The sequence below is a fragment of the Pleurodeles waltl genome, chromosome 9 (assembly GCF_031143425.1).
Source record: "Pleurodeles waltl isolate 20211129_DDA chromosome 9, aPleWal1.hap1.20221129, whole genome shotgun sequence".
Lineage (NCBI taxonomy): Eukaryota > Metazoa > Chordata > Amphibia > Caudata > Salamandridae > Pleurodeles > Pleurodeles waltl.
Window position 1 is genome coordinate 407,784,714 of NC_090448.1, and position 23,315 is coordinate 407,808,028.

Consider the following 23,315-nt stretch of genomic DNA (forward strand, 5'->3'; position numbering starts at 1 on the left):
CTGTTAATTCGGATCGTCTTTGTCACAAAGGATATGACTCGGACTTTGGACACCACTATACAGCTACAATTATAAGATTGTTTTTCGAAACTAATAGTTATGCTGCATTTAACCACTAGAAGGCAGGATTCAACAAGGCATGTAAATGTCATGCATTTTGCAACCCACTCCTTCGGCATAACGATCCGATTTAGTCGTTACATGAGTTTAGCGAGAAAGTCTTGGTTTATCCTTTGCACTTCCGGCCACAGGAGAGAAGCGGAAGGAACATCGTTTTCCCCGTTTTGCCTCTTTTGCCCAAATACGCAGCTCAAAGGTTATCAACTTTTCTTTTGGCACTTTTCTTGCTGTTCTGTGGGACTAGTTTGGCCATGCCACGTTTAAATTTGCATTCTTTGACTTGCAGCCCTAGGTTTCTAACTGAATACCATATCTGCCAACCTAGTGACTCTAAAATAAGGGTGATCTAATTAAGGTGGATGCACAGTTTTTTTTGTACGGTGACAAGGTGTTTAAAGAAGGTGATCCAATTGAAGGGTATGGATGTATGTTGCTTATCGGTAGGATGAATATGACTGAAAAGACAGCGACATTCACCAAATTAGGGTGAGCGCACAGGTATGGAAAAGTATGACTGCATGTCTGGGAGTTTTAGGCCTTATAAACCTCTGCCGAACCATTTGGACTTAACCTGTGGATTAGAAATTTGAATAGAAGGAAAAAACGACTTGATTACAGCATCCCTAATAAGAGCCACCTGGTATTCTTAAACCTGAAATATGTTTCGATGTGGTATACATACATACCATCACTTAGGAGACTACTATACAATGAATCAACAGGCATTGCCAATGCTCTGCCCAGCATATTAATAAACATAAGCAAGATAAACAAATACTTTTAAAGTTGCTAGTCACGCCTATTGGCATGTATATAACTTTCACACGTGCCTATTTTTGGTGGCTAATGCTTTGCAGTTTCTACATTTCTGTTGAACTTCCACATAAGTAGTGGTCTAAAAAAAATCTACACACGTAAGTCTGTGTATACATTTTAATTATGAAAACACACACATCTTTGTAAATCAAGGTTTAATTTTTTCAGCACAACATAATCAGTAGCTTGCATTTTAGTGGTCAATACCAAGTAAGTCCGTGTGGACTTTGTGTTTGTGTGCGAACGTGGCTTGAGGGTAATGGACACGAGACCACTATATACCAAGATGTTTGAGACTATACTATAGAGATAAACTAGCCTTTTTGTATGAAAATGTTTCAAAGCACGTCAAATACCAATTTTCACAATTACAACATGTCTTAGTGCCCACTTTTGCCAAACATTTTGGTACGACGGACACCAACTGAGAAACCCTGTTTGAGTAAGTGTCCTTCAAATGTATTCATTCTTCTATTAGAAAATGTATTTCATAATGACTGTACAGTTTTTGAAATCATTTTAAAATAAACAAACTACCATGTTCATTTCCTTGTTTAAAATTCCCTCCAGTAGATGTTCGTCTACCCACTATAATATTGCAACACGGTACCCTGTGTACAGGGAGTGCAGAATTATTAGGCAAATGAGTATTTTGACCACATCATCCTCTTCATGCATGTTGTCTTACTCCAAGCTGTATAGGCTCGAAAGCCTACTACCAATTAAGCATATTAGGTGATGTGCATCTCTGTAATGAGAAGGGGTGTGGTCTAATGACATCAACACCCTATATCAGGTGTGCATAATTATTAGGCAACTTCCTTTCCGTTGGCAAAATGGGTCAAAAGAAGGACTTGACAGGCTCAGAAAAGTCAAAAATAGTGAGATATCTTGCAGAGGGATGCAGCACTCTTAAAATTGCAAAGCTTCTGAAGCGTGATCATCGAACAATCAAGCATTTCATTCAAAATAGTCAACAGGGTCGCAAGAAGCGTGTGGAAAAACCAAGGCGCAAAATAACTGCCCATGAACTGAGAAAAGTCAAGCGTGCAGCTGCCACGATGCCACTTGCCACCAGTTTGGCCATATTTCAGAGCTGCAACATCACTGGAGTGCCCAAAAGCACAAGGTGTGCAATACTCAGAGACATGGCCAAGGTAAGAAAGGCTAAAAGATGACCACCACTGAACAAGACACACAAGCTGAAACGTCAAGACTGGGCCAAGAAATATCTCAAGACTGATTTTTCTAAGGTTTTATGGACTGATGAAATGAGAGTGAGTCTTGATGGGCCAGATGGATGGGCCCGTGGCTGGATTGGTAAAGGGCAGAGAGCTCCAGTCCGACTCAGACGCCAGCAAGGTGGAGGTGGAGTACTGGTTTGGGCTGGTATCATCAAAGATGAGCTTGTGGGGCCTTTTCGGGTTGAGGATGGAGTCAAGCTCAACTCCCAGTCCTACTGCCAGTTCCTGGAAGACACCTTCTTCAAGCAGTGGTACAGGAAGAAGTCTGCATCCTTCAAGAAAAACATGATTTTCATGCAGGACAATGCTCCATCACACGCGTCCAAGTACTCCACAGCGTGGCTGGCAAGAAAGGGTATAAAAGAAGGAAATCTAATGACATGGCCTCCTTGTTCACCTGATCTGAACCCCATTGAGAACCTGTGGTCCATCATCAAATGTGAGATTTACAAGGAGGGAAAACAGTACACCTCTCTGAACAGTGTCTGGGAGGCTGTGGTTGCTGCTGCACGCAATGTTGATGGTGAACAGATCAAAACACTGACAGAATCCATGGATGGCAGGCTTTTGAGTGTCCTTGCAAAGAAAGGTGGCTATATTGGTCACTGATTTTTTTTAAATTTGTTTTTGAATGTCAGAAATGTATATTTGTGAATGTTGAGATGTTATATTGGTTTCACTGGTAATAATAAATAATTGAAATGGGTATATATTTTTTTTTGTTGAGTTGCCTAATAATTATGCACAGTAATAGTCACCTGCACACACAGATATCCCCCTAACATAGCTAAAACTAAAAACAAACTAAAAACTACTTCCAAAAATATTCAGCTTTGATATTAATGAGTTTTTTGGGTTCATTGAGAACATGGTTGTTGTTCAATATTAATATTAATCCTCAAAAATACAACTTGCCTAATAATTCTGCACTCCCTGTATGTGTGGATAGGAGGTGGAACATGAGACTAGCTAGAAACACTGACTGTCAAGTTATGAAATTCCTGTCACAAATCTATAACCTAACTGTCAGATACTAGTGGGTACACGTTTGGCGTATTGGTGCCATAAAATTGAGAAGCAGGCGCTCTTGCAATTGCTAGACCCTTAGTTGGTGTTGAAAACCTCATTACATTTTGCACCATTTCTTTTTCGATTGCTGTGAGCGATTATGGTGAACCACACCCAAGTTGCTACCCAAAAGTAGACATGCAAAGTTTTCTGTTTTTTAGTCGTTCTCAGGTGGGAAGCTTAGTAGAGGCATTGTAGAGAACTAGGGGCATATTTGCAAGTCCCGTGACACAGGACAGTGCAGTAGGTGACCTTGCTGCACTTCCCTGCGCCGCAGGGAAAAGGCCGAAATGCACCGTATTTACAAGATGCGGTGCATTTCTCTCCTTTCCCCCCGCACTGACGCACAAATTGTTGCCTAGCGCCAACTGAGGCATCCTTTCACCATGGTGCAAGGGTGTCTGTGTTGTCAACAGCATTGGTTTTGTGCAGGAAGGGACAACTTCCTGCAAAAAAAAAATCCAGAGAGGCACTTTCCTCTTTCTATGTATGCTGCAGAATGCAGCACACATGGGAAGAGGAAGCAACGAGGAGAAATAAAGATATTTTTACTCGTTGCACCTGCCCTGGGGAAGTGTACAGTTTTGACGCATTGACAGGTTTAAAGCTTTGTGTAAATCTGGGAATGCATCAAAACCCATGGGTGTTGCATGGGAACACCCACCGCAATGCCCGTGGTATGCTTCCCTGGTGTAGTGGAAGATAACGCTGCAACTTGAGCTGCGTTGCCTTACACTACATCTACAAGGCTACGAAAAGCCATGCAAAGTGGCTTTGCGTGGCCTTGTAGATATAGGTCTGCACTATGCGCCACAGGTGCGTCACAGAAAATGTGACACTAGCGGCTTACAGGGCTTGTACATATGCCACCCTGTTCATAACTAAACAAATATTATTGGAAGAAAGAGAGGTCATTATTCTGTTGTTGGATACAGCAATATTTCTCTGTAGGTACATGCCTTAAGAGTCCTATCTGTAGTGGCACAGACAGTGCAGCAAAAGAGACACAGGGATGTGAAGTACATGACCCAGTGGAACTGCAATGATATTTTAGTGCTTGTAGCCTTCCTTTAATTGTACCCATGATGTTATTATGGTTGAACCTTTAATAGGAGATGGGTGCACTAAAGGAAGCTTAAGGTTGTAGACATGTATGTATGTGGTATTTGTATAAAGTGAACCTAGATGGAAGGCAGTGCAGAAGAGCGTCAAAGACAAAGATGCAATCACTTTGTGACTGGAAAGGAAGCTGGTTTCTAATATAGCTGCACCGTGATGGAGTGTTATTTAAAGAGGTGTGTCTTCAGCCCTTCCCTACATTGGAGCAGGGTTGAGGCAGTCCAAATGGATATGTGGATGGCATTTGTGATCCTGGGTGTGTAAAAGTCTGTTAACTTGTCTTTTTTCATTTTTTTACACTCCTTTGTCTCCAGTCTGATAGTGTCCTTGCTGCGAGTGAGTTGAGAGCCAACAGAGATGATTAACTTGTCTGCCAAATAGGCAGGGGTGCTAGTTCTGTAGAGAGAAGGGGTGACACCTCAGGCTCTATCAGTCTCATCAGTGGACATGCTGCTGCCTACCCTGGCTTTCAAATCACCATTGTCTTTGCCTTTATAATTTGACTGGATGGGCAATGGGAGGCTGTGACGTTTCTTGATGAACAGTAACGTGTGAGCTATCTCTTTTCTATGTCTCTCAAACATAGGCACAAGTCCCCTTTCTTGCTTTCTTGTCATGACACCCACAGTATGGGTTTGACGGCAATGGGGAACTTGTTTTCCGAGTGACAAACATAAATTAGCACTATATCTCCCATCTGAATGCCTGATATGCAGGAATTGTGCTTCCAAGTGATATTCTTGTTCTCCTGTGGTATGTATTTTCTAAGAGTTTGTCTGGTTTGGTACACAGAACATCTGAATATAGAGAGAATGGCAATTCTCCAAATGTATCGAATAGAGACTCAGGCTTTCATTAAAGAGGCGGAGGCTAACATTATGCATTATTCTTTTAATTGCCACTCCTGCAGCACCTTCAAAGAACGTTACAACACTAAACTTCAAACTAGAGCCAGTACACCATAGTCCATAAATAATCCTCCCATATAACACTCTTTCCCTTTAAATTCAGTGAACCATCATGCCTTCATAGTGACACCTTCTACTCCGCGAATAGACACTATACAACTCCTCTTCCTCTTTATTCTTCCTTATTGTGCATCTAAAATAGTATACAAATAATCAATGTTTCCATTACCATGTATTCAACTCTTGCAAAATACTAAAAATGTTACTACATCAAAAACATAATCTCCATAACAATAATAATAAACTTCATAACAATCCCCTTTTTAAAAAATCATTTTAAGGGAAGTGGAGGGTGGGATAATGTTAGCCTCTGTGTATTTAATGAAATCTTGATTCTCTATTCATTACTTTTGGAAAATCACTATTTCATTTAAAAACCAGAGGCTACCCTTATGTATGTTGAAAGCCCTTCAACACCAAATTTGACACATGCTTTACTGATCTAAAGAAACGCTTTGCAAAGGTACTTGCATTTGACCAATCAGCAGCTTTGAGAATTTCCTCCAACCTCCCACCAGACAAATACACTTTACTTGCCATTGCACCTCTTATAGAATGTGCCTTAAATATTTGCACATCTATACCTGCTTACTCCATTACACCTTTAATACATCTGTCAATTGTAGTGGTAATCACTGCACCATATGGCTTAACAGAAGATGTCCGTGTAAGGTAATGGCTCCCTGTTGCAGTTACCCCCCACTTTTTGCCTGATACTGATGCTGACTTGACTGAGAAGTGTGCTGGGACCCTGCTAACCAGGCCCCAGCACCAGTGTTCTTTCACCTAAAATGTACCATTGTTTCCACAATTGGCACACCCCTGGCACACAGATAAGTCCCTTGTAAAAGGTACCAGTGGTACCAAGGGCCCTGTGACTAGGGAAGGTCCCTAAGGGCTGCAGCATATGTTGTGCCACCATAAGGGACCCCTCACCTAAGACATGCACACTGCCATTACAGATTGTGTGTGTTGGTGGGGAGAAAAAGGCAAAGTCGACATGGCATTCCCCTCAGGATGCCATGCACACAAAATACTGCCTGTGGCATAGGTAAGTCACCCCTCTAGCAGGCCTTACAGCCCTAAGGCAGGGTGCACTATACCACAGGTGAGGGCATAGCTGCATGAGCAATATGCCCCTACAGTGTCTAAGTCTATTCTTAGACATTGTAAGTACAGTTGTGGCCATATTAAGTATATGGTCTGGGAGTTTGTCAAAAACGAACTCCACAGCTCCATAATGGCTACACTGAATACTGTGAGGTTTGGTATCAAACCTCTCAGAATAATAAACCCACACTGATGCCAGTGTTGGATTTATTAAAAAATGCACACAGAGGGCATCTTAGAGATGCCCCCTGTATTTTACCAAATTGTTCAGTGCAGGACTGACTGGTCTGTGCCAGCCTGCTGCTGAGAGACGAGTTTCTGACCCCATGTGGTGAGGACCTTTGTGCTCTCTGAGGACAGAAACAAAAGCCTGCTCTGGGTGGAGGTGCTTCACACCTCCCCCTACAGGAACTGTAACACCTAGCAGTGAGCCTCAAAGGCTCCGGCTTCGTGTTACAATGCCCCAGGGCACTCCAGCTAGTGGAGATGCCCGCCCCCCTGGACACAGCCCCCACTTTTGGCGGCAAGTCCAGGGGAGATAATGAGAAAAACAAGGAGGAGTCACCCACCAGTCAGGACAGCCCCTAAGGTGTCCTGAGCTGAGGTGACCCCTGCCTTTAGAAATCCTCCATCTTAATTTTGGAGGATTCCCCCAATAGGACTAGGGATGTGCCCCCCTCCCCTCAGGGAGGAGGCACAAAGAGGGTGTAGCCACCCTCAAGGACAGTAGCCATTGGCTACTGCCCTCCCAGACCTAAACACCCCCCTAAATTCAGTATTTAGGGGCACCCCAGAACCTAGGAAACTAGATTCCTGCAACCTAAAATGAAGGACTGCTGACCTGAAGCCCTGCAGAGAAGACGGAGACACCAACTGCTTTGGCCCCAGCCCTACCGGCCTGTCTCCCCACTTTGAGAAAAACTGCAACAGCGACGCGTTCCCCAGGGTCCAGCGACCTCTGAAGCCTCAGAGGACTACCCTGCATCTAAAAGGACCAAGAACTACAGAGGACAGCGGCCCTGTTCCAAAGAAACCAAAACTTGCAACAAAGAAACAACTTTAAAAGGACTCCACGTTTCCCGCCGGAAGCGTGAGACTTTCCACTCTGCACCCGACGCCCCCGGCTCGACCTGAGGAGAAACAACACTACAGGGAGGACTCCCCGGCAACTGCGAGCCCGTGAGTAGCCAGAGTTGACCCCCCTGAGCCCCCACAGCAACGCCTGCAGAGGGAATCCCGAGGCTCCCCCTGACCGCGACTGCCTGCGTCCAAGAACCTGACGCCTGGTAAAGACACTGCACCCGCAGCCCCCAGGACCTGAAGGATCCGACCTCCAGTGCAGAAGCGACCCCCAGGTGGCCCTCTCCCTTGCCCAGGTGGTGGCTACCCCGAGGAGCCCCCCCTTTGCCTGCCTGCTTCGCTGAAGAGACCCCTGGGTCTCCCATTGAAACCTATTGCAAACTCAATGCCTGTTTGCACTCTGCACCCGGCCGCCCCCGTGCCGCTGAGGGTGTACTTTTTGTGCTGACTTGTGTCCCCCCCCGGTGCCCTACAAAACCCCCCCTGGTCTGCCCTCCGAAGTCGCGGGTACTTACTTGCTGGCAGACTGGAACCGGGGCACCCCCCTCTCCATTGAAGCCTATGCGTTTTGGGCACCACTTTGAACTCTGCACCTGACCGGCCCTGAGCTGCTGGTGTGATAACTTTGGGGTTGCTTTGAACCCCCAACGGTGGCCTACCTTGGACCCAAACATGAACCCTGTAAGTGCTTTACTTACCTGAAAAACTAACAAATACTTACCTCCCCCAGGAACTGTTGAATTTTGCAGTGTTTAGTTTTAAAATAGCTTATTGCCATTTTTGCCAAAACTAGACATGCTATTTTGTTGATTCAAAGTTCCCAAGATACCTGAGTGAAATACCTTTCATTTAAAGTATTGTGTGTAAATCTTGAACCTGTGGTTCTTAAAAATAAACTAAGAAAATATATTTTTCTATACAAAAACCTATTGGCCTTGAATTGTCTTTGAGTGTGTGTTCCTCATTTATATCCTGTGTGTATGTAGAACAAATGCTTAACACTACCCTCTGATAAGCCTACTGCTTGACCACACTACCACAAAATAGAGCATTAGATTATCTCTTTTTGCCACTATCTTACCTCTAAGGGGAACCCTTGGACTCTGTGCATGCTATTTCTTACTTTGAAATAGTACATACAGAGCCAGCTTCCTACATTCGTGGATCAGCGGTGGGGTACAAGACTTTGCATTTGCTGGACTACTCAGCCAATACCTGATCACACAACTAAATTCCAAAAAATTTCATTAGAAACTGATTTTTGAAATTTGAGCTATTTTTCTAAATTTTTAAAAGTCCTGCTAGGGCCTTGTGTTAGTCCCAGTTAGCATTTCTTTTAGAGTTTACAAGTTTTGTAAAAGTTTGTATTAAGTTCTAGAGATAGTTCTAGATTCTTAAAAGGTATTCCAACTTTTAGAGAAATAATGTCTACTGCAGAAGAGACGGTGGTGGAGCGCAACCTCACCCCTTACCTGCATCTTAGGATGTCATAGTTAAGGACTCTCTGCAAAATCAAAAACATAAAAACTGGGTCCAACTCTACCAAAGTACAGCTCCAGGAGCTTTTGGCAGAGTTCAAAAGGGACCACCCGTCTGAGGATAATCCTTCAGATGGGGAAATTAGTGAACAGGAGGATGACTTCCCCACTCCTGTCCTAAATAGGGAGAACAGGGTCCCTCAAACCCTGACTTCTCAAATCCTAGTCAGAGAAACTGGTTCTTCCATAGGGGAGTCCAGTACCTCTGAAAACATTGAGGGCAGCCTCAATGAAGATGACCTCCTGTTAGCCAGGATGGCCAAAAGATTGGCTTTGGAGAAACAGCTCCTAGCCATAGAAAGGGAAAGAAAAGAGATGGGTTTAGCTCCCATCAAGGATGGCAGCAACTTAAATAGGGTCAGAGAGAATACTGACATCCTAAAAATCCCCAAAGGGATTGTAACAAAATATGAAGATGGTGATGACATCACCAAATGGTTCACAGCTTTTGAGAGGGCTTGTGCAACCAGAAAAGTAAACAGATCTCACTGGGGAGCTCTCCTTTGGGAAATGTTCACTGGAAAGTGTAGGGATAGGCTCCTCACACTCTCTGGTAAAGATGCAGAATCCTATGACCTCATGAAGGCTACCCTGATTGAGGGCTTTGGATTCTCCACTGAGGAGTACAGGATTAGGTTCAGGTGGGCTCAAAAATCCTCGAGCCAGACCTGGATTGATTTTGTAGACTACTCAGTGAAAACACTGGATGGTTGGGTAACTGGAAATGAAGTGCATGGCTATGTTGGGCTTTATAATTTGTTTATGAAAGAACACATTTTAAGTACCTGCTTCAATGAAAAGTTGCATCAGTATCTGGTAGACCTAGGTCCAATTTCTCCCCAAGAATTGGGAAAGAAGGCATACCACTGTGTCAAGACTAGGGTAACCAAAATTTCCACTGGGGGTGACCAAAAGAAAGGGGTTACAAAGCCTCCCCAGGAGAAAGTGGGTGACACTAGAAATAAAGAAAAAGAGTCCTCTGTAGGCCCCCAAAAACCAGACCAGGTGAGTGGGCCCCAAGACGCAACCCAAAACTAAGGTGGGTACCAGGGTAAGAACTGGGATGCCACTAAGGCATGGTGCCAAAACTGTAGACAGACAAGGCACCACACCAAGGACACTTCTTGTCCCAAAAACAAACCCCCTAGCAAAATCCGAGGGGTGACCAGTGTAGAGATTGGGGATGACTCCTCAGATGAGGAGGTCTTCATAGCCTTCAACTGGAAAAAGGGCCCAACAGGTGAGTTGGAGATTCCAGAGGGAAGTAGACACTTCCACCACCTACTGGTGAATGGAATCCCAGCCACTGCCCTGAGAGACACTTGTGCCAGTCACTCTATTGTGCATGACAGGCTGGTGTTCTCAAACCAGTACATCCCACGTGAGACTGCCAGAGTAAGAGTTAGCCCAGACAGGGTCACTGATAGGCCTGTGGATTTTGTGCCCATAGAAGTGGGTGGGACTTTTAGCTGGAGAAGGGTGGCAGTCAGTACAGACCTCCCCCTTGATTGTCTCCTTGGAAATGACTACCCAGAGGTTAGTCAGAGCCCAAGAGAGGAACTGGTCCAGTGCCAGTCCTCTCCTAAGTATTCTGGAGGTGCTACCCCTGCAGTAACTGCAAGTAGGCCCCAAAAGAAAAAGAAAGGAAAACAGAGTAGGAAAGGTGGACAACCTTTAGCCAAGGTTCCAGCAAGCCAAGGAGATTCTGCTCCAGTAGGGGAGAACTCCAAAAATGGCACTGGTAAAGTCCAACCTGACCCACAAGAAATACTGGCTAGTCAGGCAACTGTTAAACCTGAGTGGGTGGCTCCTCAGTTAACAGAAGAAAGAGTGGAAGAAGGGTGTTTACTACAAGATGTAGTAACCCCCCACTCTTACACAGCAGACAGGTAACCTGAACCCAAAGAAGCCTGTAACTTAGCTCCCTCCCTTGCAGGTGAAGAGCTAAAGGTGTGGTTCTGGGCACTGACAGCTGTCAGTGGCCTCTGCTGGGTGTTAGCCTTTATGGCTGCACTATCCTTGGCATGGTGGTCTGACCCCATGCCAAATAGCAAGTTAGGCCTCCTGACCCTGTTGGTCATGGGGGGTTACTCCAGCTCTGGGTAACCTCTTTGGGTAAGCTAGGGGTGACCCTGGCTAAAATAAGATTAGCAGAGGTGGATACCTCTAACCCCAAAATAGAGAGAATGGGTGAAGACATTAAAAGCACAGACAAGAGGCAATTCAGACTAGGTCCTATCACTGTGGAAGTGGGTCAGTTCCCCAGGGGGAATGACCTCAACAGGAGGATGTAAGGCAGAGTAGGCCCTGCAACAAACCAGCCTATTTCCTCTACTCTTCCTCGCCTGACAGACTAGGAAGACTCTCCCCGCTTTGGCTGAGTCTTCTGGCCTGTGGGCTGGGGGGGGCTTGTGTAAGAAAATGGCTCCCTGTTGCAGTTACCCCCCACTTTTTGCCTGATACTGATGCTGACTTGACTGAAAAGTGTGCTGGGACCCTGCTAACCAGGCCCCAGCACCAGTGTTCTTTCACCTAAAATGTACCATTGTTTCCACAATTGGCACACCCCTGGCACACAGATAAGTCCCTTGTAAAAGGTACCAGTGGTAGCAAGGGCCCTGTGACCAGGGAAGGTCCCTAAGGGCTGCAGCATATGTTGTGCCACCCTAAGGGACCCCTCACCTAACACATGCACACTGCCATTGCAGATTGTGTGTGTTGGTGGGAAGAAAAAGGCAAAGTCGACATGGCATCCCCTCAGGATGCCATTCACACAAAATACCACCTGTGGCATAGGTAAGTCACCCCTCTAGCAGGCCTTACAGCCCTAAGGCAGGGTGCACTATACCACAGGTGAGGGCATAGCTGCATGAGCAATATGCCCCTACAGTGTCTAAGTCTATTCTTAGACATTGTAAGTACAGTTGTGGCCATATTAAGTAATGGTGTGGGAGTTTGTCAAAAACGAACTCCACAGCTCCATAATGGCTACACTGAATACTGGGAAGTTTGGTATCAAACCTCTCAGAATAATAAACCCACACTGATGCCAGTGTTGGATTTATAAAAAAATGCACACAGAGGGCATCTTAGAGATGCCCCCTGTATTTTACCCAATTGTTCAGTGCAGGACTGACTGGTCTGTGCCAGCCTGCTGCTGAGAGACGAGTTTCTGACCCCATGTGGTGAGGGCCTTTGTGCTCTCTGAGGACAGAAACAAAAGCCTGCTCTGGGAGGAGGTGCTTCACACCTCCCCCCTACAGGAACTGTAACACCTAGCAGTGACACCTAGCAGTGAGCCTCAAAGGCTCCAGCTTCATGTTACAATGCCCCAGGGCACTCCAGCTAGTGGAGATGCCCACCCCCTGGACACAGCCCCCACTTTTGGCGGCAAGTCCAGGGGAGATAATGAGAAAAACAAGGAGGAGTCACTCACCAGTCAGGACAGCCCCTAAGGTGTCCTGAGCTTAGGTGACCCCTGCCTTTAGAAATCCTCCATCTTGATTTTGGAGGATTCCCCCAATAGGAATAGGGATGTGCCCCCCTCCCCTCAGGGAGGAGGCACAAACAGGGTGTAGCCACCCTCAAGGACAGTAGCCATTGGCTACTGCCCTCGCAGACCTAAACACACCCCTAAATTCAGTATTTACGGTCACCCCAGAACCTAGGAAACTAGATTTCTGCAACCTAAGACGAAGAAGGACTGCTGACCTGAAGCCCTGCAGAGAAGACGGAGACACCAACTGCTTTGGCCCCAGCCGTACCGGCCTGTCTCCCCACTTCGAGAAAAACTGCAACAGCGACGCGTTCCCCAGGGTCCAGCGACCTCTGAAGCCTCAGAGGACTACCCTGCATCTAAAAGGACCAAGAACTCCCGAGGACAGCGGCCCTGTTCCAAAGAAACCAAAACTTGCAACAAAGAAACAACTTTTAAAGGACTCCACGTTTCCCACCGGAAGCGTGAGACTTTCCACTCTGCACCCGATGCCCCCGGCTCGACCTGCGGGGAAACAACACTACAGGGAGGACTCTCCGGCGACTGCGAGCCCGTGAGTAGCCAGAGTTGACCCCCCTGAGCCCCCACAGCGATGCCTGCAGAGGGAATCCCGAGGCTCCCCCTGACCGCGACTGCCTGCTTCCAAGAACCCGATGCCTGGTAAAGAAACTGCACCCGCAGCCCCCAGGACCTGAAGGATCCGACCTCCAGTGCAGAAGCGACCCCCAGGTGGCCCTCTCCCTTGCCTAGGTGGTGGCTACTCCGAGGAGCCACCCCCCCCCCCTTGCCTGCCTGCTTCGGTGAAGAGACCCCTGGGTCTCCCATTGAAACCTATTGCAAACCTGACGCCTGTTTGCACTCTGCACCCGGCCGCCCCGTGCCGCTGAGGATGTACTTTTTGTGCTAACTTGTATCCCCCCCGGTGCCCTACAAAACCCCCCTGGTCTGCCCTCCGAAGTCGCGGGTACTTACCTGCTGGCAGACTGGAACCGGGACACCCCCCTCTCCATTGAAGCCTATGCGTTTTGGGCACCACTTTGAACTCTGCACCTGACCGGCCCTGAGCTGCTGGTGTGGTAACTTTGGGGTTGCTCTGAACCCCCCACGGTGGGCTACCTTAGACCCAAACTTGAACCCTGTAAGTGCTTTACTTACCTGAAAAACTAACAAATACTTACCTCCCCCAGGAACTGTTGAATTTTGCACTGTCTAGTTTTAAAATAGCTTATTGCCATTTTTGCCAAAACTGTACATGCTATTTTGTTGATTTAAAGTTCCTAAGATACCCGAGTGAAATACCTTTCATCTAATGTATTGTGTGTAAATCTTGAACCTGTGGTTCTCAAAAATAAACTAAGAAAATATATTTTTCTATACAAAAACCTATTGACTGGAATTGTCTTTGAGTGTGTGTTCCTCATTTATTGCCTGTGTGTATGTAGAACAAATGCTTAACACTACCCTCTGATAAGCCTACTGCTCGACCACACTACCACAAAATAGAGCATTAGATTATCTCTTTTTGCCACTATCTTACCTCTAAGGGGAACCCTTGGACTCTGTGCATGCTATTTCTTACTTTGAAATAGTACATACAGAGCCAACTTCCTACAGTCAGCAACTGGTTCTCTCCATGACTTCTGTACTCCATCATTCTGTCCTCATACTCAGTCAAACATTCCACCACACATAGGCCCTCATTTCAACCTCAGTGGTCTTTTTCAAAGTCCGCTGAGCCGAAGACCGCCAGTGTTGGAGGTCTTCCGCCAACCATATTATGACTGCTGGCGACCCTCTGCCCTTTTTTGGACCAGCAGACATACTGGCGGTCGGCGGTGTAGTGGAGGCTGCTCCACCATCACCGCCACGTCATCAGAATACCGCCCACTGAACTACGTCTCAGTATTCGGCGTGGAAGTGTTCTGGTGACGGGGTGCTGGCGGCGGAGCAGCCCCCATGGATCCCTTTCCCTCCCGGAGGATCACTGAAACAGGTAAGGTGATCGTCCGATAGGGGAGGGAGGTGGGGGGGGTATTGTGTGTGTGCATGGGGGTGTGCATGAGTGTGTAGAGGGGGTGTGTGAGTGCGTGTATGTATGTGGGAGGTGTAATGTGTGTAGGGGAAATGTTATGTTTATGTATGTGTGCATGTATGTGCGCGTGTATGTGTGTGAGTGGTGTGTGCGTGCGTGAAGGAGGGTGTGGGGGTATGTTTGGGGGGTATATGAGGGTATGTTTGGGGGGTATATGAGGATCGGGGGTGGGGAGAGGGGTCCTACTACCTTTGGGGATTCTAGGGGGGTCGTGGGTGATGGGGGTGGACTCAGGGAAGGGGGGGAATACCCCAATCAGTCCTAGGGAATGAATTCCCTGCCACTGATAGTGCCTACCGCCATGGATTTCGTGGCGGTTTAAAGCCCCACAAAATCCTTGGCGGTATGCGGGGTCCTGATACCGCCGTCGGACTAGTGACAGCCGCCGGGCTGCGGACCGTTGTCTCCAGCCTGGGGGTTGTTACTGCCGTGGCGGATGGTGCGGTACATTGGCGGTTTGCACCACCAGCCTGTTTGAGGTCTTACCGCCATCATTGCACCATCCGCCAGGGTCGTAATGAGGGCCATAATTTCCTCTCTTCCAGAAACCTTGGATAAAAGACAGATTCACACATGGTCCCTGTCTTTTTCCAATTTTCAAAATATTCTCCACCTGAACCATAAATTCTGCTACTTATCTCCAAAGCTTTCACACTGGATACTCTTCTACATTAAACTTAACATAATAGAGTTGCTAAATTTGATGATAGTTTCTTCAAATCCAAATACCTATACATTGGCAAGGATTCAAATAATGGCAAATCCAAATTGACATTCCATAAAACATCATACCTAGCTTTAGGCAGTCTTTCCAACCTCATACTCATAAGTATTCTACATACCATAACTTTCTTCCCAACTGATCTACCATCAACTTGACCTACCAAAATTGCCTATCTGTAACAATTCGTAGTTCTGTATCTCAAACCTTTCTCAAACTGCTCCACCAAAAAAATAGGCATCTCTACAATAGGAGCCTCTAAGGGATCCAAACCTCTCTCCATGCAGCAACAAGCCTAAACTCTCCATATTCTTTTATATCTTCTTTTTGTTCATGACACCAATGTCTCCTCCAGTAACTGAGCGGTCCTGGTCGAAAGTCCCTTGATGCATTCAGATCTCCTGACACTTTTCATACAAGAAGATTCAACACCATGTCCTGAACTAAAGGATGCTCTTCTCCTTCTCCATTCCTCAGAAAGCCTTCCTTTGCTGGAATCAAAAAAGGTCTGGCACATGCCAACTCCATCACTGATGGGAACCATACCTGAGGCACCCAAAACATTGTTACTAGCACTAACTCGCATTTCTCTGCTCTCACTCCCAAAAGAACCATCTGAATCATTGTAAATGGGGAAAGGCATAGGCTCTCATCCCCTTCTAAACCTGCTGAAAAGCATCCACTGCAAACGCTTCGGGATCTGGCACGTAGCTGAAATATTTCTCTATTGGAAATGTCAGTCTGCTTGCAAAAAGATCCACATCCAATGGACCCCAAATCTCCTCAGTTCTGTTGAAACACCAACGGTCCAGCTGGCAATTGCCGAAATCTGTTAAAGTTTGTGAATTCCAGTCCACTATCATATTCATCTCTCCTGGTAATTACTCGCTTTCACCTTTATTTTATGTTCTAAACAAAAATAGCAAAGCTCCTTCACCAACTCTGTCAACCTGCGTGACGTGCTCCCACCTAATCGGTTGACATAACTCACTGCTGAGACATTTTCCATCTTCATCAACACTGTCCGACCACTCAAAATCCCTTTGAAGCTTTCCAAATCATATAATCCTCCTGTTAATTTCAAACAATTTATGTGATTCATCCTCTCAGTCTCTGACCGTTTCCCACCTGTCTGTTGCTCTCCTAAGCGTGCCCTCCCAGCCTCTCTGGCTGGCATCTGTCTCTTATACAAATTCTGGAAAACATCCAAAAATGGCTTGACCATTCCATGCCACCATATTTTTTAACCACCAATTGAATTCCTCTTTCGCTTCTACATCTAGTGTAAATTTGTCTCCATACGACAAACCTTTTCTCAAAGCATCTCCTTTCATCCTCTGTAAAACACAATAGTGCATAGAATATAGGAAAATTGTCTGAATAGAAGATAAAAACAATCCTACTATCCAAGCCAAATCTCCTAATGAAAACGTTTCCTTCATGCAATATCTCCTTCCTTATCATTTTCACTTTCCTCTCCGGAAGTTGTAGCATAACTTCCACAATATCTACCTGGAATCCTATCCAAATATATTGTCTAAATACACTATCAACCATACACATCTTTCTCTCAAATCGGCCATCACCACTCTCATCACTTTCGTGAAGTACCATAGTGTGGAAGACAGACTTAAAGACTTAAAATGCCCTTTCTCTTTTCTGTCAACAATCCTGCATTTGCATTACCTCACATATTTATTGCCCTTTGACTCCATCCTTGGAGCAACTCCAAATCCACTGATGACTTATTGGCATGATCCTCATCTACCATATTTAAAATCCTAGCTAAAGGACCTGGGATATCCATTATCCTATCTCAGCACTGCTTTAAGGATAGTTCCAGACCTTTCCTTGGGTCTCTGCCAAAACAAAATGAAAGAAATAATAATCTCTGGGTCCAGATTTGGTGTACAGCACACCTTCTCATCAATTACAGACCTTGAACACTCAGCTACCAGCACTCTTCTAACCTCTTTATCCAGTGGTTTCCCAATCCATTACTAAATAAATTTGCCCACATGCTCCACTTGCCACCAATCACTACTCCTTGAATGCCTAATATTGAATGGTGAAAACATCTCCTCACCTAGAGGGTTTCTTATCACTTCATTGGAACTTAAATCCTCTCAGTTCTGTAATTCAGCACTGAACTTGTCATCCTGCTGAATGTCAAAGGCATACTCATCATACTCATTATATCATCCGACAGGGCACCCTGTCCCAACTCGATTTAATAGAACTCGTCCTCTTGTTTGCCACTAAGGACACCTTTCTTTGCGTACCACAAGGGACACATTTCTTTTTGATGGAGGCCAATCCATCCTTTCCTTTCTTTGACATATTAATGTCATCAAAAATGCTTACTCTTCTTCAAATTTCTACCTCCTTTATCTCCTCTTAATTCTTCCTCCACTGATAAGGAGTAACATTCATCCTCTGACTCCATGTCTTTCCTTTTCTTATTTTTTTTTCAAAATAATATTTATTGTTTCCTTCACCTGCACCTGCATTTCATGTTGTATTCATTTTCTAATAACCTCCACACTAATCCCAGAACCAGTAATTTCCAAACGACTTCCTTGCTCTGAATTCATAACTTATCCTATAAAAAATTGAATAAATCTTTATACAGTAACAAACCTTTGGAAACTACAAACAATCCCTATAAATTTAAAGTAAAAAAATGGATTTTAACCAATTCTAAAGAGACTACGATAAACCCTATAAATTATACGACAATAACTCCAATTTATTCAGTAAAACCAATTAACAATTGAACGCTCTTTTATGTCTTTGTACAACCTTACTCCCAGTACAAACTATCATTTCGGCTGTTTATGTTTAGGGGATGCCAAATCTTTGGAATACACTGGATCCTCGTGCACATTAATACATTCACTATGATTTTTGCATCACTTCAGAACTGTTGCTCAATGCTTTGCATTATTCTGGATTAACCCATCATTTATTCATGTGATATATATCAGTGATGTCCTTACATCTATTATGCTTTAATGGGCTGGAGGTTTCCCATTTCTAAGGACAAACTGAAAAGCAGACTTTACCCGATACAATAGGAGTGGCAACCCCTAGGATTACAACCCTCACTCCTCTCTTGGCAAACTATTGTTTCTGTCCGATCTCTCAATAATTTTTTTACAGCACGATCATGCGCATATCTGTTTTTCAATTTCAATTAGATCAACCTAAAATGGCCTCCAAAAAACACGAGATCACTCACAAGATTTCAAATAACTTGTTTGTTTATTTTTAATGCGCAACATGTACGCACCACTCTCAGCTGCCTCTGTGCTCACGCCTTAAGTGGAGATGAACGCTTGTGAAAGCGATGCCGCACAGAAGAAATACATGTGTATGAACATGTCTTTGGAGCTGTTGAATGCGCCTTGATTAGACTTAAGCTCAAACTCATTTACCACAGCTGTCTCGTGCCGAAGCTCCTGGCCTCCCAAATTGCTGGTAATCGCATCTCAGTTAAGTATTGTTTGTAAGACTCTGTGAAATGCTCACATTAAAAATAATTACATGAAATATAGCTACAATACTTATGAATACAAAACAAATTAACTATCTAAAAACAGGGGTCAAACTCTTTTTTAAAACATTTTTTTAATAAATTATTTTTATTAAACGACAAACAGCCATTGCATCTTGTAACATGCGACCATCGATAACCCCTCTTTTGACAATAATTCGAAGTGGGGGAACCAAGCATTGTATTATCAAATTGACAGCATAAACAGACATTCCCCCTTTTGATGCACAGCAACTGAGCGACCACCCTCTAACCTCCTCACCCTAGGACACTGCAAACCGCAGGATCAATCCCTTCCCCTGTAGGCCCCCCACCCAGGGGTCAAACTCTTATACCTTCTCAACCTAGATACAGCTTCTATGAATTAGAAGCTTAACCCATATGAACCCACATCTTATATACATTAAACAAATTACACAACACATATGCATTTCATATCGCTACAAATATGTTTGTACTTATCTTTTCAGGAGCAGCATTTAAAAGAGGAAGAGTGTTCTATGGGAGGATTATCTACAGACTATGGTGTTCTGGTTCTAGATTTAAGTTTATTGTTGTAAAATTCTTTAAAGGTGCTGCAGGACATGCAATTAAAAGATTAATGCAAAATGGTACCCTCCAGTCTTGAAATGAAATAAGACACCATCCATTCTCATAGAGACAGTGAGCAATGCTTCCATATCCCCTCAATGATGCAAATAGCTGCTACAGGTTTTCATCCTCAGGCCCTTTGATTCTATACTTCAACTTTCTTTTGCAGACACCTGAGTGTGAGGCAGAGTTATGTTATTCAGCACAGAATTTGCTAACATTTCCTGCTCTACAGGACACCCAATATACGCTCTTCATGACTTTATAAGCCCATGTGTGGCTAGTACTTTCCATAACTTAGTTTAGACTTTACTTACTGAAAAGGTAATGGCAATCTCTGCCTCAGTATGTGCAGCAGCAGTCTCCACAATGAATAAACTGCCATCAGGGAGGCTGCAGAAGTAGATGCTGATTCTTGTTTAAGGAATGGGTGGTATAATCTCAGTGCTATTTTGGGCTGGCCTGCCTTTAGGTGTTGCTGCTTGTCCTATCAGGCAATCCTACATCGTGGCTTCAACCTGAGCGCCCAAGTCAAAAATCCAGACTTTTCCTCTGAATTGTGCTTTGTTTTTGACAATACCCGAGATCTGGAATGAACTTGTAGCATGTTGTCTAGAACAATTGTTAGTGTGAAAACTAGGCAAGTGCCCCCGATAAGCAGACCTTTATCTGTTGCTGACAGTTCTCACTGGATATTATGCAGAAACAAGAGGGATGTTTGTTCCTAGTTTATAAGATGGAGATTTTTCAACTTGGTTTTGATGGTGGCAATTAGCACCAGCTGCAGGCACTTATCAAACGAGGTGGGATCTTTTCCTTCATTGGGGTGGTACTGGAATGGGTAAGAATCCACCAAGAAGGAGCCTTGCATGTACTTCTTTTACTTAGGCCCGGAAAGTTTCTTGTTCTGTGGTGGAGTGAGGATGTCAGAACAAACAGGCAGATGTGTTGTCGGTACCTTTTGTGTCATTCACTTGGAATGAGTCATCTTTGATTAGGGAGATCTACTTTTCAATATTTGGAAGTGATTTTGAGGTTTCATCTTGAAACAGAGGTTGGGATTTATGATTAATAGCTACTTGGAACTGTTGACTGTATAATCAGAGACAGGAAGAGGTAATACTCACATAGTATTGCCATAGCTTCCTTCTCATTGTAATAGTACCTTTGTTCATTTACCGTGATGTAAACGTTATGATACAAGGTGGGAACACATTCATTTTCTGCATTAGAAACAGAATCTACTCAGACCTTTAGAACTCACACCAACAGAAAAGTCACCAGCTAGACCATAGTACTTCATGGTGGTGTCTGCTTATAAAGTGTGCTTTGTGTCCTGGAACAGTTGGCAGCATTTTTTGCCCACTCTCCTGGAGAAGATATCTTAAGTAGTTTGCAGAAGGTCACTGTAAGAGACATCAGGTGTTTGATGAAGAGCAAGCAGTCTGTCACTAAGGCCCAGGAATTTCTCACTTTCAGATGCAGGTTGGGGCACAGCTGTGGCTTTGACATTGGCTATTTTCTTAGGGTTTGGGATATTTAGGCCCGTATTTATACTCCGTTTGCGCCGAATTAGCGTCGTTTTTTTCGACGCAAATTTGGCGCAAAACTAACGCCATATTTAAACTTTGGCGTTAGACGCGTCTAGCGCCAAAGTATGAGTAAAGAGCGTCATTTTTTTGCGTGAACGCCTTCCTTGCGTTAATGAGATGCAAGGAAGGCGTTCCCGTCTAAAAAAATGACGGCGACGCAAATGCGTCGTATTTATACTCCCGGGCAAAAATCACGCCCGGGAGGTGGCGGGTCAAAAAACCCCGCATTTGCGCCACTATTTAACGCCTGGGTCAGGGTAGGCGTTAAGGGGCCTGTGGGCTCAAAATGAGCCCACAGGTGCCCTCCCCTGTCCCCAGGGACCCCCCCTGCCACCCCTGCCCACCCCAGGAGGACACCCAAGGATGGAGGGACCCACCCCAGGGACATTCAGGTAAGTTCAGGTAAGTATAATTTTTTACATTTTTTATTTTTTTTGGGGGGGCATAGGGGGGCCTTATTTGTGCCCCCCTACATGCCACTATGCCCAATGACCATGCCCAGGGGACATAAGTCCCCTGGGCATGGCCATTGGGCAAGGGGGCATGACTCCTGTCTTTACTAAGACAGGAGTCATTTAAATGGCGTCTGGGCGTTGAAAATAATGGCGCAAATCGGGTTGAGGCGATTTTTTTGCCTCAACCTGACTTGCCCCATTTTAAGACGCCCTAACGCCATTTTCCCCCTACGCCGGCGCTGCCTGGTCTACGTGGTTTTTTTGCACGCACACCAGGCAGCGCCGGTCTGCTTGCGCCGGCTAACGCCATTCCATAAATACGGCGCCCGCATGGCGCTTCAGAATGGCGTTAGACGGCGCTAAATTTTTTGACGCTAAACTGCGTTAGCGCAGTTTAGCGTCAAAAAGTATAAATATGGGCCTTAGTGCTCTGAAAAATGGTATACAAAGAACTAGATGTAAGACAAGAGAAACTTTGACTTGCTTCTGTGGAGTGTCATCTCACTATGTGTTTCAGGGCCGATCAGTCTGTAGCGGGGTCATGTGGGGGCTGTTGGATGTGCTAAAATGTCATAATTGACATTGAGGACACTAAGTGGATCTAACTGTAATTTTAGGATGCAGTTCTAGCATACCTTAGCTTTGCTGTAGATGCTGAGGCATCTACATTGCAGTAACCCAATATGGATCAAGAACGTGGTAATTCACAGATATTTTTTTTTATAAAGGTTTGGGTCAATCTTAAAGAATCACTGCAACTGGTGGATTTCAGCCAAAAGGTCCTCATTGGTGCTGGTGATGAGACACTCCCTTTTGATAGTGAGACCTGGAAGGTAAATATCAACATACCTGCACCTCTCCAGGTTATTTTGTCTTGTGTGCTACTAGAATGAATACACCATTTCAATGATGTAAATACCCTGAAGAAATTCTAGCTCTTCATCAAACTGTTTCTGCTTGTTAAATGCTAGGCACTGGTATCTCAGGGTATCAGGCTCAACAGTCCTTTGAAATCAATTTTGAAGCTTTTTGTTAACTGCCCTGAGAATAGTGTTTTGACATGTTAGAAAGCCGTACATAGGCCCATATTTATACTTTTTTAGCACCACATTTGTGTCGTTTTTTGATGCAAAATCGGCGCAAACTTATAAAACACAATTGTATTTTGTACGTTTGCGCCGATTTTGCATAAAAAAACGAAGCAAATGCGGCGCTAAAAAAGTATAAATATGGGCCATAGTGAATTAGATGAGGTAGAACCTTGGTTGAGCTGTAGCTAAGTGGTGTTTCATTTAGTTATTTTGTTAGGGATATTGGGGCATGCACCTTGTGGTACACATGCACAATGTCAGTGATGAGTGACCAGCTGAATTAAATGATGGTGCATATCAATAAATGGATACCTGGTTTGGTATTGTGGTCGGTGGTTGCGCACATCTTAGTAACCACTCCAGTTCATTATGTTTACAGAAGCACCAGTGTCTGAAAGCTGTGACAGTCTACACTTGAATGTTGATCTGTAATTTAGAGATCGACCATCTGCATGACACAAGGTCATACACTACGGCCCAGATTTATGAAGCCTTTGCACAATGTGATGCAAGGATGATGCAGAGCTTCAGTAATATTTACAAAGGCACAGAAGGGATGATTTGCTCAACCTTGCGCGACTTTGAAAAGAAATGCTACAAAACGTAGATACCTATGCTGAGTTACGTTACATTTCAAGTTGGGAGGCATGCCATGGAT

The 23,315-nt window shown here is 44.8% G+C and overlaps 1 protein-coding gene across 1 annotated transcript in view; it reads left to right on the top strand.

Annotated features, from left to right (window-relative positions):
* Positions 1–256: 256 nt before the first annotated feature.
* LOC138259414 (forkhead box protein N2-like) overlaps positions 257–23,315 on the top strand; it is a 210,328-nt gene continuing 187,269 nt past the window's right edge. Inside the window, exon 1 of the mRNA XM_069207162.1 lies at positions 257–316. The gene's annotated coding sequence lies outside the window, so the exon portion shown is untranslated. The remainder of the gene's footprint in view (positions 317–23,315) is intronic.